General features: G+C 37.0%; 1 pseudogene; it reads right to left on the bottom strand.

Annotated features, from left to right (window-relative positions):
* Positions 1 to 12,354: 12,354 nt before the first annotated feature.
* LOC124991442 (immunoglobulin lambda variable 5-52-like) lies at positions 12,355 to 12,931 on the bottom strand (annotated as a pseudogene).
* Positions 12,932 to 13,855: the final 924 nt, after the last annotated feature.

The following is a 13,855-nucleotide window of genomic DNA, read 5'->3' as shown; positions in this document are numbered from 1 at the left end:
ATCTTACATCTTCTTCCACCTGCTGGGATCCAGAATCTCTTTTCCAGCCTCAGCCTCAGCACAACACTTTATCTAAAACTTAAGTGGCTACAGCTTGGAGTTTTCTTTTTTTAAAAAAAATATTTATTTGTTCTAATTATTTATACATGACACCAGAAGGCATTTCAATTCATTGAACATGAATGAAACACAACTATTCATTTCTCTGTTGTACCTGATGTAGAGTCATACCATTCTATTGTGCTCTCCAAGTGGCAGGAATGAAAAGTGCTTTTATCAAAGAGGAGCTAGACAATGTATTCCTGCAGAAACCCAACTTGGTCCTTGAGGCATGATCATTAGGTGAGGGCTCAATTGTTCCTGATTTAAAATTTTTGCCAGAGTCCCTTTTTTCTTTATGATTTGCACATGGCCTCTGAGAATCAGTTTGTACTCTTTGTATTCAGCAAATGAAAACTGGGTCCTGAACCATGAGCACCTTCTTTGATAAGTGACAGATTTGAGAATCTCTGCTTTGAGTCATTAATAAAAGAGGATACTGTTTTCAATTATTTAAAATGTTTATCTCATTTCATTCCACAGTTTGCCTTCTCAAATAATTTTTGTTATTTTATTTAAAAATTTTAGGCATTTATACTAAAAATGTCAAAGATGTTTGGGAGGGCTCTTGGGACACAGGAGTTTCATGCAGAATCTCTGCCCAGAAAATTGAACTATGTGCATACAGATAGGGTTTTCCTTTAGTGACTTGGGATTTGTTACACTACACAGTTTGGGTGAACTGAAGAAGCAAAAACAGCAATTACATTACTGAGTACAAATTGTCTTATACTAACATAGAACTTTATTTTTATATTAGTTAGCAGGAGTTAACGCTATTCTTTTAGATTTTCTTTTTAGTATCTTATTTTGCTGATAGAAGAACTGGGATACTGGAGTTTCCTGTGGTCTCACTTGACAGTTTCTAGAAACACAATAATGTGCATACCTACATTCATGGTCAATTCATTATCACTGGGCCAGATGGTTAGTGTCTAGCAGGAACCAGTATCACTCTAGAATTTACATTCAAATGGAGTCTAGTTTCTTATTTCTCCAGAACAATCAGTTGTTATGTTATGATTTTCCTATTAAAGTTTGCCAAATACTGCACATGATGTTTATTTTTGCTTTTCCTGGTCAATCACTCTTGCTAGCCTAGCATTTGACAAATGATAACTGACAGGAATGCTTGTACCATACAGAGTGTGCAGGCTGTGTGCTCTGGAACCCTCAAACCTGGTTTTACTTTGTCACCAGGAGAAAGGGTCCAAGCTGTTCTTCTAACTATAGGACATGTACTTCCAGTACCTAAATAGACCTGTCAAAATATAGTGATTTTTTTTAAATAAAAATTGTGAGATGAAATAATTTGGAAGAGATATCCATGCATGCTAGGAACTAGGGGATCCCTAGTGGATTAGTGAGGATGCAGATATGATGGGTCCCGAACACTTCCTAGGGAACCCTATCTTCCTTCTTCTGGATAATCAAAACTCTGGTTTATTCTGCAAGAGATATATGTGGCAAAGACTTCCCTTCTTTTTCACACCATTCTTATCAATTTGGTGATGGTAAAACAGTGGTGTACATTTTAAGAAAATGGGACACTTAAAAATGCAAAAGTTTAGTTGTCACAATCCATTGATTCCAACCCTTATTTTAAGAGATACCCAAAGGAACCAGGCATGATAGTGCACACCTGTCATCCCAGTGGCTCAGAAGGCGAGGCATGAGGATTGTGGGTTCAAAATCAGCCTCAGAAACTTAGTGAGGCTCTAAGTAAATCAATAATTAACGCTGTCTCTAATAAAATATTTTTTTAAAAAGGGCTGGGGATGTGGCTTAGTGGTTAAGACCCCCTGGGTTCAGTCCTTGATACCAAAGAGAAAAAAGTGTACACAGAGGATCCCTGTGCAAATTAAACTCTGAGAAGCACTGGTACAAGAACTATAGACACCAAGGTGTATGTTTGGTTATAAATTGTTCTTCATCCTTCAATCTAATCTAGTTCTACCAAATACCAACAAACTTAACTGTGGTTTATCCTTCTGTTCATTATACCCCAAATTTAATGTTCTCAAGGATTCTCATTGAAAGTGGTAGTCATCTTACTCAGTCTTTACAAAATCTACAAAAATATCCAGCAGTATTTTATTAATAAGAATATGGTCTCCCTGTGTTCACATTTGTGTATCTTGATACCAGTGAAAACTTGGGATTATATAAAAGCTCTAATTTTTATATTAGTGCTTCTAATCTTAATACTTAAGAGGTAGTGCTATATTTATATATTTGAATACAGAAATTCATGATTTTAGTAGTAAGTAACAATAAGAGTCATCAACATTAGAAGTCTAAGCAGAAATAAGATCTTGCTCATGGATAAATTACAGGTAAGATAGAAAAAAATGCATGCAAGTTTAGTAATAATGTGATATTGAGTATAAGGTGAGTATAAGGTGTATTCATCTCATAGATTGATAGTGGCAGTGTACCACAAATTTGGTGTACATATAACATACTGTCCTACAATTCTTATGGCTAGTCATTCAAAAGCCACAAATGAAATCATGTTCCCTATGACACTTCTAGGTAAATTCTTCCATTCCCCTTTCTGGATTGTGGTTGGTTGTGGACAATTTGGGTGTTCCTTGAGTCTGTAGTCTGTGCTTCCATCCCTACATGATATTCTATCTGTGTTTCTGTTTCTTCTCATGACCATCCTCTTAAACGAGAGTAGTAGCTATATTGTACCAGTAGATTACCCTACTCAGATATGGTCTTATTCTACCTAATGACATCTGCAATGCCTATTTTAAAATAAGATCACAATCTGTAGTACTTGGGATCATCAGTTCATCATGTCCTCTTGGGGGAAAGTATTTTAACATAAAAAATTAAAGAAGAAGGATTCAACCCCTAAAGTTTTATACTTTTTATTATTTTTAAAGGGATATACAAAGTTCTTTTACTAAAATTAACTGTAGTAAACTTCACATTAGAAACATACAGCACACAGTTTTTTTTTTTTTTTTTTACTTTTCTCTTAGATTATGAAAAGAATATTACTGGAGATGCTCTTATGGAGAAAATATATTGACATCGGTCAGAGGTGATACATGTGCTTCTTTTCAGAAAAATATAATTGAATTCTGTTTTTCATCGCACACCTATCTATCATTGGCATTTTCTCCTTTGCCTGTCTCTTGCCTGCCCATCACCTGCCTTTTACCTACCCATCACCCACCACCCAAAATTTACCAGGTGATCCTCTGTGGGTAGCCTGCAGACTGCCAGAAGACCACCAGCAAATCACCAGCTGCCTTCTGTTGCCTGGAAGTCAATTGTCACAGCACCCACCAGTTTGGTTACATGTGGCTGCCACCATTTGGGGAAAATAGCCAGGACCTGCAGGACCCCCTGCCTGACTGACTGCACCCCACACAAACTCAGCACCCATGCCCCAAGCTGCATCTCCCCATTTGCCAATATATTTGGGAGCCAATACAGTCATCTTAGATTATCCTGTAAGCACAATCTTCAATCTTTAGGCAGAGCCGATCCAATTCAATCTTCAGATGCCTGCTGGGGACTGGAAACTCACTGTCAGAAGAGGTTTTGGAAACCTGCAGGGTCACTGTAAGCCTGTGGGGGGAAACTGCAATAACCCAAATCTGCACTCATAGAGGAAAAAATATGTGAACAACATAAAAAAAAAGGGAAGAAAGTGCTCCAAACAAACCAAGGTTTTATATTAATAGAATTCAATGATTTTATATTAATAGAATTCAATGACAGCATGGTAGAAGAAATTTCAGAAAAGGAGTTCAGAATATACATAATTAAAATGATTCATGAAGCAAAGGATGAGATAAGAGAGCAAATGCAGGCAATGAATGATCACTCCAATAAACAATTGAAAGAGATACTGCAGGAAACAAAAGATCATGTCAACAAAGAGATAGAGATTTGGGGAAAAAAATCAAACAGAAATCCTTGAAAACAAGGAAACAATAAACCAAATAAAAAGCTCAATGGAAAGCATACCTAACAGACTAGATCACTTGGATGACAGAACCTCAGACAATGAACACAAAATATTTAATCTTGAACACAAAGTTACCAAACAGAGAAGATGGTAAGAAATCAAAAATGGAACATCCAAGAACTATGGGATGTCATGAAATGACCAAATTTAAGAATTATTGGAATTGAGGAAAGCACAGAAATACAAAACAAAAGAATGAGCAACTTATTCAATGAAATAATATCAGAAAATTTCCCAAATCTGAAGAATAAAATGGAGAAACTACCCTGCCAGGGTCCAGCCCTAGCAGCAGTTGGGGGTCCTAGGTGGATGGGAGGCGTTGTCATGGTAGAGAAACAGCACACAGAGACACCAAGTGTTCTGAGGCTGAATCTGTCTTTATTTTTTTCTTGCCAGCCTTTTTATAGATATTTTTCTTTAGATTATATCATTTTTGGCTAATTTAAAACAAGAAAACCTTCAAAAGTACAATCTATGCTTCTTCTCAAAGTACACATTCTCTCTGTATGACAGTCCAGACCAAAACAACCTTATTTCCCAGCTAGATTAAAACAACCTTGTCTCCCAGCTAAACTGAAACAAACTTTTCTCCCAGCTAAACTGAGGGCACCATGGTCTGCCAGCCTTCAACCTTCAGAACAAACACATCACTAAGAACACTAAGTGGTTTCTGAGAAACCACCCCCACAATGACCTCCAGTGTTTAAGAGTGAAAAGTTTTTACTATTATTAAAGGGCAAAGAAGGCAACTTATAATTAATATTTAGTCTATTCTAATTCATACAATGGTGGATACAATCTTACTCTGATTCTCAAAGAATTAGACTATATATAGGAAAAGCACAAATTCTATTTATGACTAACCTCAATGCTTTTATTATGTAAAGTATCTCTAGAATCAACTATTAAAACTAGGGAGGCAACAAAGCCTAAACACCACATCCAAGCTCAGAGGAATGCCTCTTTATCCATCTATTATTATACTACAGTAATCACAGGCTCCTTAAACTCAAGCACATTTATAATTGTTTATTTTCATATATTTATCTATGTATTACTGCTAAATTTTCATTGTAAACTATTTTGGGTCTCAATACAGTAAAACCTTCCCAATGTTTTTCCAATAAGTTTCTAATGATATATTGATTATTAATATTAAAACTCAACTACACATGGAGACATGCCATGCCTATGGCCCCCAAGAGAGAGGACGATCAACAGAACTGTGTCAAGCGTTGAGTCCTTTATTTCAATAGACCGTGTCAAGTGTTGGATCCTCTACTCCAACAGAGCCCTGTCAAATGTCATCGTGGCAGGAAATGGATGCAGCACTACCCTAAAAGAAAAGTCAATTAAAGGAGAAATCAAGTCAAGTTAAAAAACAAAAATAAGCCAAAATAAATGGTAATTCAAGTCATATCTCAATAATAACCCCCAATGTTAATGGCCTAAACTCATCAATCTGCCATAGACTGGCAGATTGGATTAAAAAGAAAGACCCAATAATATGATACTTTCAAGAGACTCATCTCATAGAAAAAGATACCCACATACTAAAGGTGAAACGATGGGAAAAAGTATACCACATACGGACTCAATAAAAAAGCAGACGTTTCTATACTCATTTCAGAACAAGTGGACTTCAAGCCAAAAATAGAAGGAATAAAGTAGGACATTTCATACTGCTTAAGGGAAACACAAATGAGCAATACATAACAATCATAAATATTTTGCCCCAAATAATGTTGCATCGATGTACATCAAACAAATCCTTCTCAATGCTAGGAAGCAAATAGACAACAATACAATAATACTAGGTGACTTGAGCACACCACTGTCAATATTGGACAGAGATTCCAAACAAAAATTTAAAAAATGAACCATAGAACTCAATAACACAATCAATAATTTAGACTTACCAGACATATATAGAATATTCTATTAATCAATGATCAAATATACTTTCTTCTCAGCAGTAAATGGATCCTTCTCTAAAATAGGCCATATGTTATGCCACAAACCTACTCTTAGCAAATACAAAAAAATGCAGATACTCCCTTGCATTCTATTGGATCATAATGAATTGAAATTAGAAATCAATGATAAAATAAGAGAAACTACTCCAATATCTGTAGACTAAATAATATGCTATAGAATGACTCATGGATAGCAGAATACATCAAGGAAGGGATAAAAAAAATTCTTAGAGAAAAACAAGAACATTGACACAACATATCAAAATCACTGGGATGCTATGAAAGCAAAACTAAGAGAATAATTCATTACACTCAACAAAAGAAAAAGTTGACAAACAAATGATTTAGCATTATAACTCAAAGCCCTGGAAAAAGAAGAACAGATCAACACCAAAAGTAGTTGAAGAGAGGAAATAATTAAAATCAGAACTGATATAAAAAAATTGAAACAAAAGAGAAACAATTCAAAATATTGATCAAACAAAAAGTTGGTTCTTGAAAAAATAAACAAAATTGATAAACGCTTAGCCACACTACAAAGAGAAGGAGAGAGAAAACACAAATTACTAAAATTTGTGATGAAAAAGGAAATATCATGACAGACACCACTGAAATACAAAACATAATTAGAAGTTATTTTGGAAACCAATACTCCAACAAAATAGAAAATCTGAAAGATATTGGCAGGTTTCTAGAGACATAGGATGCACCCAAACAGAATCTGGAGGACATACACAATTTAAATAGATCAATTTCAAGCAATGAAATAGAAAAAGCCATCAAAAGCTTACCAACTAAGAAAAGTCAGGACCAGATAGATTCTCAGCCAAGTTCTACAAGACCTTCAACAAAGAACTCATTCCAATACTCCTCAAAGTATTCCATGAAATAGAAAAGAGGCAAACCATTCCAGACTCATTCTATGAAGTCAATATCACACTGATACCAAAACCAGACAATGACACATCAAGGAGAGAAAACTTCAAATCAATATCCCTAATGAACATACATGGAAAAATTCTTAACAAAATTTTATCAAATCTCATAAAAATATTAAAATGATAGTGCATTTCATATTAAAATGATAGTTTCTTCCCAGGGATACATTGTTGGTTCAACATCCAAAAATCAATAAATGTAATTCATCACATCAACTCACTTAAAGTTAAGAATCATATGATTATTTCAATAGATGCATAAAAAGAATTTGATAAAATACAGCACCCCTTCATGCTCAAAACACTAGGAAAATAGGGATAGTAGGAACATACCTCAATATTGTAAAGGCTGTCTATGCTAAGTCCATGTCCAACATCATTCTAAATGGAGAAAAACTGAAAGCATTCCCCCTAAAAACTGGAACAAGGCAGGGATGCCCTCTTTCACCACTTCTATTCAACATCTTCCTTGAAACTCTAACCAGAGCAATTAGATAGACCAAAGAAATTAAAGGGTTACAAATAGGAAAAGAAGAACTCAAACTATCATTATTAGTTGATGACATGATTCTATATTTAGAGGATCCAAAATTTCCACCAAAAACTTCGACAAAACATAATTGAATTCAGTAAAGTAGCAGGATATAAAGTCAATGCTCATAAATCCAATGCTTTTTTATTCATAAGTAATGAATCCTCTGAAAGAGAAATTAGGAAAACTATCCCACTCACAATAGCTTCAAAAAATAAAATAAAATACTTGGGAATCAGTCTAACAAAAGAGGTTAAAGACCTCTACAATGAGAATACAGAACACAAAAGAAAGAAATTAAAGAAAACCTTAGAAGGTGGAAAGATCTCCCATGTTCTTGCGTGGGCAGAATCAATATTGACAAAATGGCCATTCTACCAAAAGTGCTATACAAATTCAATGCAATTTCAATAAAAATCCCAATGATGTACCTCTTAGAAATAGAGCAAGCAATCATAAAATTCATTTGGAAGAATAAGAGACCCACAATAGCTAAAGCAATCTTTAGCAGAAAGATGGAAGCAGATGGTATCACATTACAAGACCTTCAACTATACTACAGAGCAACAGTAACAAAAATGGCATGGTATTGACACCAAAATACACAGAAAGACCAGTGGTACAGAACAGAGGACACAGAGACAAATCCACATAAATACAGTTATTTCATATTAGACAAAGAAGACAAAAACATACAATGGAGAAATGATATCCTCTGCAACACATGGTGCTGAAAAAACTGGAAATCCATACATAGCATAATGAAACTAAACCACTATCTCTCACCCTGCACAAAACTCAACTCAAAATATACCACGGACCTAGGAATTAGGTCAGAGACCCTGCACCTAATAGAAGAATAAGTAGGTCCAAATCTTCACCATGTTGACTTAGGACATGACTTTCTTAACAAGACTTCTAAAGAAAAAGAAATAAAAAAAGAATCTATAAATGGGATGGAATCTCTAGCAATTAGAATAATGCAAATCAAAAATACTCAAGATTTCATCTCACTCCAGTCAGAATGGCAATTATCAAGAATAAAAGCAACAATAAATGTTGGTGAGGATGTGGCAAAAAGTATACTCATACATTTTTGGTGGGACTCCAAACTGGTGCAACCACTCTTGAATGTTGTTTGGAGAATCCTCAGAAAACCTTGAATGGAACCACCATTTGACCCAGCTATCCCACTCCTTGCCCTATACTCAAAGCACTTAATATCAGCAAACTAGTGATACAACCACATCAATGTTTATAGCAACTCAATTCACATCAATTCACAACTGTTAAACTGTGGAACCAACCTAGATGTCCTTCAATAGTTGAATGGATAAAGAAACCATACTGTATATACACAATGGAATATTACTCAGACGTAAAGTAGAATGAAATTATGGCATTTGCAGATAACGTGATGCAGTTGGAGAATACCATGCTAAGTGAAATAAGCCAACCCCCCCTAAAAAATAAAAAGCCAAATATTTCTCTGATGTGTATATCTCGACCATAATTGAGGTACACCCAAGGGAAGGTTGGTGGAATTTTGGAGAGGGCAGTCCGTATGTAGTGAGAAAAAATGGTGGAAAGAGATGAAAATTATTACACTATATACACATATGATTGTATGAATGGGATGACTCAGCATTGTATACAACCAGAGAAATGAAAACTTGTGCTCCATTTGTGTACAACGACTGGAAATGCATTCTGCTGTCATGTATAACTAATTAGAACAAAAAAATGGCATAGTATTGACACAAGAACAGTTATGTAGTCCATAATACATAATAGGGGACACAGAGACAAACCCACATGAATACAGTGGTCTCATACTAGACAAAGACACCAAAAAGATTCACTGAAAAAAAAATTGTCTCTTCAAAAAATGGTGCTGGGAAAACTGGAAATTCATATGTAGCAAAATGAAATTAATCCCCTATCTCTCACCCTGCATGAAACTCAACTCAAAGTGAAACAAAGACTTAAGCACTAGATCAGAGACCCTATTCCTAATACATGAAAATGCAGGCACAAATTTTTATCATGTTGGCCTGAAGTCTGACTTCCTCAACAAGACTCTTAAAACAAAGAAGTAAATCAATAAATGGGATGCAGTCTATCTAAAAAGCTTTTTCTCACCAAAGGACACAGTCAATAATGTGAAGAGAGAGCCTACAGAATGGGGAAAAATCTTTACCACACGCCTACCACAGATAGAGCATTAACACCTAAAGCAAACTCCTAAAAACAAATAACCCAATCAATAAATGGACTAAGGAGGTGAACAGACACTTCAGAGAGGAAATACAATCAATCAACAAATACATAGAGTAACATTCAACATCTCTAACAATTGGACAAATGCAAATAAAAACTACTCAAAGAGCTCATCTCACTCCAGTCAGAATGGCAATTATCGAGCAATAATAAATGTTGGTGAGAATGTGGGGAAAAGGTACACTCATACATTTCTGATGGGATTTCAAATTTGTGCCAACATTATGGCAAATATTATGGAGATTCCTAAGGAAACTTGAAATGGAACCACCACTTGACTAACTATCCTACTCTTTCAATGATACCCAAAGGAATTAAAATCAGCATGCTACAGGGGTGCAACCACATCAATGTTTATAGCAGGTCAATTCACAATATCCACACTATGGAACCAACTTAGATGCCCTTCAACAGACGAATGGATAAAGAAAATCTGGTACATACACACAAAGAACTATTACTCAGTGTTGAAGAAGAATGAAATTATTTCATTTGCAGGTAAATGGATGGAACTAGAAATTACTATGTTAAGAAAAATAAGCCAATCCCAGAAAACCAAAGGCTACAGATTTTCTCTGATATGCAGATGCTAATTCATAATAAGTGGGTAGGGACTAGGGAAGAATAGATGTATTTATGGTGAGACAGAAGGGAATGAAGGTAGGGGAGGGATATGTGGATACGAAAGAGAGTAGAATGAATTAAACATTATTACCTTTTGTGTGCATATGATTGCACACAGTACTGGTGTGATTCTATATTGTGTACAAATAGAGGAGTGAGAACATGTTCTCCATTTATGTATGATGTGTCAAAATGCATTCTACTGTCGTGTGTAACTAATGAGGGCAATTAAAAATGCAGAGTTTCTTTTCCATTGAGGAGTTGTGGTAAGGAACAATTTAGGGCACAGAAGCCTGACCTCAAAGGGGTGTATTGAATATGATAACTCTAGAAGTAATGAAAATTTGTGATACAGAGTGATGAGTGCACAACTGTGCAGTCAAATTCAAACACATTTCTCAAAAATAGAAAAAAATGTGTCTGTTTGTCCTACTGCTGAGAAGAAGTTGTAACTGACTGAGTGTGGTCACGATAAGTGGGATCAGGATCAGGGGAAACAATTACAGATGAATCTTCTTTACATGAAGGAAGGATGTGGATAGATCATTAAGATGCCACATCCTAAGAATGTGCACTTGACTGACAGGCCACATGGAGAAACTGCAGCCTTCCCATCTGACATTGATAGTGACCTCAGCAGCTGCAGTGGAGAATGAATTGGAGGGTGAATGTGAGACAGGGATACTAGGTTTGTAATAGAGACAACACTTTATGGGGAAACAAAGATGTCTTCTGCTTTTGGAGTAACAATGAAAAAGTAGAAACTGAGCAAATAAAGATAAAAACGGAAAAGGAATGGACAAGATTTGGAGATGGAATGGAACAAGTCCCAGGTGCTCCTGCAGCCAACAGTTTCTTAATTGGTGAGACTATTGTTTTTTCCCATACAAGCAGGGTTACAAGTGGTTTCTTCCTATAGCTGCCCCATCTGTCCTTAAATATAGCCATTGAAAGTGGCCAAATCTGGCCCACCTGAGCCACAAACACTGGAGGATCAGAGACACAGAGAGAACAAGGAGCTAAGCGAGAGAGGGAATGGAGCAGAGGAGGGTTGCAGCTGCCCATGCAGTCTTCCACTGTCCCCACCTTCACAGAGCCTGAGGAGGACAGGAGGAGAGGGGCTAAAGAGTTGTGAATCCTGAAACTCTAGCACACACACTGTAGTCTTCTAGTTCTATTTTATTCTCCTCTTGTTCTAAGTGTTCCAAGGTGGGTGTGGATTTCCCACTGGGAGGTCACTGTGGAGTCCGATCTCACTGTAGAAACTATTTCCCCCCAATGCCTGTGGAATCACAGAAACGTGATTTCTTTGAGTCTTGGAAGGGAACAATAGTTCCCAGAGAAATACTGGTGCTAGCAGGCGCACCGGAAGGTGGCCTACATCTTGGGTCTGCTCAGTGGTGATGGGATTGGACCCAGGGACAGACAATAAAATCACAGGTCATGCACACTTCTGAATGTGGTCTAGATCCTGGGCTGGGCATGGGTGAAGTCAATCACCTCATTTTCAGTCCAAATTCTCCCTGCAAAGGAACTGAACCTTAGAACTGATATATGGCATTGTAGACATGGTAATTCTGAGAAGTTATTAGCAGTGCTTCAAATTAGCATCTTAAGAGAAGAGGAAGATAATTTCATTTCCATGTTACATAGGAAATTTAGAGTTTCGCAGAAAACATGAAGGAAAGATAATAGAATGAGGCAAACATCATTAACCTATGTACATGTATGATTATGCAAATGGTATGATTCTACTTCATGTATACCCAGAGAAAAAAGTTGTACCCCCACTGGTGTACAATGAATCAAAATTTAAAAAAAGAAAAGAGGAAGATATGTTCATTTCCATATTAATAGGGAAATTACATATTTGCTGAAAACATGACAGCAGAAATCCCCACCTCAGCTATACATTTACATGATCAGCACCACCAGAAGCAGCAACTGCATCCAGTCCAGAGAAGAGAGTAGCAGTATTTGTCTCAGTTCTTCATGGGACTGTAACACTGTGTCAGTCCTCGTGTTGCCGTCCCATGTATTGCAGTAATAGTCAGCCTCATCCTCTGACTGAAGCTGAGAGATGTGCAGAAAAGCTGCATTAGCCGTGGTGTCTTTGGATCCGGAGAAGCAGTTGGGGACCATGGAACCCTCATATCCTTCTGAGTGTGTGTGGTGGTACAGAAGAAACTGGGGAGGACTTCCTGCCTTCTGCTGGAACCAGGATACAATATGGATACCAACGCTTAAGCCTCTGCTCAGGCTGCAGGAGTCTGACAGATGTTCCAAGAGATACAGAGAGGGAGGATGGCTGAGTCATCACAGGTTGGGAGAGGGTACCTGGAGGCATAGACACACATGGATAAGTGAGTTGTTTTAGGGTAAATTGTCTGAGAGAACTAATCCAAAACTTATACAATCTGCCCCATGTCACAGGTCTGTCCCAACCTGTGCAGTGAGAGAGGAGCAACAGGAGCAGAAGAGTCCAGGCCATTGTGAAACTGGCTGCTTGATCTCCACAGTCAAGCTGGGCAGCCCCAGGCCTCTTTTTCTTTCTCAGGCTGCAGAGGAAGGGCTGTTCATGCAAAATGTGTTTCCAAAGTGAAGGCCCCACCACCTCCCTGAACTCTGGTGCTGGAGCTCAGCTCACATGCAGGCTGAAGGCAAGAAAGTTTTACAGTTCCCTTTGGGGATCCTACTGAGGAAGCATCTGCTGATCAATAAGGTGTAGGTACCAGCTCAGGGTACACTGTCAAGCCAAAAAGATCACAGGTATGGAATCCCCACCAGTGACCACAGGATAGAATCTGGATGCCAAGACACATTGGAATAGTTGGAACTTGCTGAGCTATTGTGTAAGGATCACAGGGCAGTCTCACAATGCCCCTTGCTGACCACGGGACACACAGAATTCCAAGAGTCCAGTTGGTTTCTGCAGCTCACCAAGTATGGTCTATTCACACATGCATGGTCTGATTTCTAAAATCTGTGATTTTTTTATGTGCTTTGATTGCCTCCACTCCCAGCAATATTTCTGTACTATGGAAAATTTAAAAATGTACATGAATGACAATATTAGCTCTCCCACATGAGAGGCTGCAATTATCATACCATCTCCCTGGTATATAATTTAATATATGCAAGTATCATTACTGTTTTGTAATTTTTGACCTAAAGAAATATATTGCATCTATTTTTACATAAATTTATTTGCATTTTAATCTCTGATTTTTATTTTTTAATTGTTCTATGGATGACAAAATAAAGGAAGCACATTTAATCCTAAATTTTGTAGCTACAGAGTTCCAGGTATGCCACATTGTATTAGACTGAAGTTCAAACTGACACATGCCTTATCATATGCTCATTAGTAAACCCCCTTCATCCACTGCAATGGAGACCCGTTTCCTCTGTTGAT

Source organism: Sciurus carolinensis, chromosome 8, assembly GCF_902686445.1.
Source record: "Sciurus carolinensis chromosome 8, mSciCar1.2, whole genome shotgun sequence".
Lineage (NCBI taxonomy): Eukaryota > Metazoa > Chordata > Mammalia > Rodentia > Sciuridae > Sciurus > Sciurus carolinensis.
This window is presented reverse-complemented; position numbering and strand designations above follow the sequence as displayed.